Raw genomic sequence first — 3,732 nt, 5'->3', positions numbered from 1 at the left:
TTCTGAGAGGAGGAACTGGGAGACTTTTATTTTCCAGTATGTTCTTTGTTTATACAGGAACATGAGTTGGGGTGTTAGGGTTATCTTGGGGGCCAGAGATAAAATTTAAAAAGTAGGACAAATATGGTGACACATGCCTTTATTTCCAACTCTTAGAAGGCAGAGGGAAGAAAATCTTTGTGAATTCAAGGCCAGTGTAGTCTATATAGTATGTCTGAAAGACACCTGCATTGAAGTGACATGGTTCTCCCTCAGTAATACACTAAGTTCAATTTTTTCTAAAATGTTGTCACAATTATGATAAATATTATGTCTTAAAATATTAGTAGTATGGTTTTGTAAAAATCAAATAATTCTGCATATTTTTAGTATTTGAAATCTAATATCTATGTTGTGGTTTATGCTTATTCTTGAAATTCTTAATAGAATGCTACATTTATTTAATATGACAAAGATAAGTAGAGTTTAAAGTCTCAAATAACAATATTTTTTCCAGCAAACATTTGATTTAGTTGAGGTTAATGACACCTTTTAGCTGCAAACGTAGCTGAGAAATTCCTATGTATACAACTGGTTTTAACTAAGGAGATTTGACATTTCAAGGTGCCAGTTGTAATGTATATTTGTATAAAAACATGCTGAGGAGCTGGGCAGTGGTGGCGCACGCCTTTAATCACAGCACTTGGGAGGCAAAGGCAGGCAGATTTCTGAGTTCGTGGCCAGCCTGGTCTACAAAGTGAGTTCCAGGACAGCCAGGGCAACACAGAGAAACCCTGTCTCAAAAAAACAAAACAAAACAAAACAAAACAAAACAAAACAAAACACCATGCTGAGGCTATAGGGCATCTTTTGTTAATTTCTTTATTAATATTTATTTTGTTTTGTCTCTTTATTATGATTCATTATTGTTGTTATTGTTAAAATCATCATCTGTATCCCAACTAAAGCAGCCTCAACTTACTCCATTTCCACTTTACTCTTCCCAAGGACATTGACCATCAGTGGGTTGCCTTATTGTGCTTGTTTTTTCAGTAACATTCTTTGTGATGTTTAACTAATGAAACCGTGCAAAAATCCATGTGAATGGACTTTAATAGTCTCTGATTTACCTAGACCACAGGCTTGTGTTGAAAAAAAAAAGCTTTAGAATCTTGCTAAAGAACACAAATGAGAATTATTTTAGAATTACAGCTTGTTTCATACCTAAATAAATGCTTCCTGCTATGCTGCTTATATTTGCATCAAGTGAACATGGCAACAATTTTATTTTAAATAAAATTTCTTTGGCATTAGGGAAAAAATCCTATTAGATAATACATTGGAATTTACAGTTCTGAGATGCCATGTCCTGAAACTCAAAGACACTGTATTATGTATGCATGTAAGCATTCTGAGATTGTTTAAAATATCTGTTGCCATCATTGCTAAGTGAAACATTCCAGAAATACCAAAAAGCAAATACATCAAAAGTGCTGTAGATGTGCCAAGCAAATGCTGTGTGCTGACTGATTAATTTAATCCTGCAAAGCTTTGAGTTAGACACATTTAATTATTATTCATTTTATAGGAGATGAAGCATAGGCTGAGATGAAAAAAAAAAAAAAAGCACAGGCCACACAGCAGGTTAAGGCAGAGCCAGGGGTGGGCTCAACAGTCTCATTTGCAACACTATATGTTCTACTTCAAACAAACAGTTTAATTAATTTAGGAATTAATTTAATTAATTCTTTTCCAGTTTGCTGGAGTGAGGACGGAATTTTTATGTTATGAGACAAGGCTTTGCCATGGAGCTTAGACAATCCTGAGCTGCCAATATTCCTGACCAAGCTTAAGTGCTCGGAGAGCAGTCAAGTGCTGTTGAGAAAGAGAGAGGATGTTTTCAGTGAAACATCTAAAAATTCTCGAATTCCAGAAATGAATCAAGAAATGTTACTAAAGCATCTTAATTCTGAACTAATTATGGTCTAAAATGACTTTCTTATTGACAGCTTATGGCTTGCACTGGTGCTTGCATGGTCTACTGACCTCATCATAGTAACATTTGTGGTTACTATGTTACACAAAGGATCTGTGACTACAATAGAACTAGAGGAGGCAGAAAAGCTGATAAAGTGCTTTTTAATTGGGTTGGTTTTAGGTAGCTCTGGCTTTCCTGAAACTCATTATGTAGGGTTTAAATTTTTATGTAAGAATTTCTTTTAACTTTTGGCAGCTACATTTCTGTTCATTTTTGTTGTACTGGGAATTGAAACCAGGACCCTCACATGGTGGCAAGCACTCTACCACTGAACTACGCACCCAGCCTAGCAACAGGATTTTAATACTTTCTTGTGGTTAAGTGTTTTTTTCACTCCTGCAGGATTGGTTTCATATGGACAAAAAAAAAAAAAAAAAAAAAAAAAAAAAAAAGATTTAATATAGGACCCAAAGCTCAACATGCATTTCCTATTGCATATTCTTGTTCAAATGTCCTTGGTACCTGTGCCAGCCTTGAGTCAGCCATTGTTGCCCAAGATAAAAGATGCATCTAACTTTAGAAGTGTCCAGCAGTACAGATTTAAATGAATTGGTTAGTGAACAAGGAATAACAAGGTATTTCACAGTCCTAGAGAATACTCTGCTGACATATAATAGCATTGTTAACTGTTTCTGTATTCTTATAGTCTAAGTTATGCATTTTTTTCTGGGCAATTTCTGCTTAAAATAACTTGTTACTTCCTCTATAATATGCCTTGGCTGTACACACTGTAAATAGATCTCTAAAATACTTTATTCATACCTTTATCTTCTAAGTCAAATCTTCAGTTAGAAAAAAACATGAAATAATGGTTCCCTATATGTTGACCTTATAAACTGCTTAAAGTATGCTGTCTGTGAACTTCCTACCAAATAAACAGAAAAGTTTACAATTACTGAGTGACTGATTATGCAAGTCTTTTTTTTCCTATAGCAGATATGCCCTATGAACATATTAAACACTAATTTTTTAATAAGGAAAAGTAACAAATAGGTGTCCAGAAATCTTTTAATGTTAAAATTTCAGCCATTTGTAAAGCAGGTTGGTTATATAGAGACGTCTATAAATTATCCTTCATTCAAAAATCTGTGATTTTTAATCATGTTATTTTAATTGCTATAGGTTTTTAATTTGAAATAAAATGCAAGAAGGGAGGCTGTAACAGATGTTCTGTCAGCACATTGATTTCTGTGCAGACTCTGTGCATTCGCCGTGCTTACTTGTCATCAACTGAAATGGACTGATTCGCAGTAGCATGAGCTCTGCAAATTCTTTTAAAATAGAATTCAACAGTGGAATTTACTCTGCTGACTTCTGTGTCCTGATTGTAACTGTATTATTTTCAATTACATTTTTATAGAAGTCACTATTGCTGTGCAGTATACCTATAGGTTTTCTTTTTTCCCCTTTAAAAAAAATCTTGGTCATTTGTGCATCCTTGTACATGACAAATACCTTACCTCAGTAAAAGTAAATATCTTCTTTGTTAGGGTAGATTTCATTTTAAAACCAGATTTGTAAAAATAAAATGCCATTGCTTTTTTTTTTTTAAGCATTGCTCATATAATGATTTAATTAATTTGTTCAGATAGCTACAGAAACTATGGAAACAGGCCCCTTACTTTTATAAACAAAACATAATTTAGAGACATTCCACATTATATAAAATAGAGAATAATTTTACACTTATTGTAGTCGCTTTTACCAATGTTCTG

The sequence above is a fragment of the Mus musculus genome, chromosome 6 (genome assembly GCF_000001635.26).
Source record: "Mus musculus strain C57BL/6J chromosome 6, GRCm38.p6 C57BL/6J".
Classification (NCBI taxonomy): domain Eukaryota; kingdom Metazoa; phylum Chordata; class Mammalia; order Rodentia; family Muridae; genus Mus; species Mus musculus.
The sequence above is the reverse complement of the archived record's forward strand: the minus strand, read 5'-3'. Positions refer to the sequence as shown.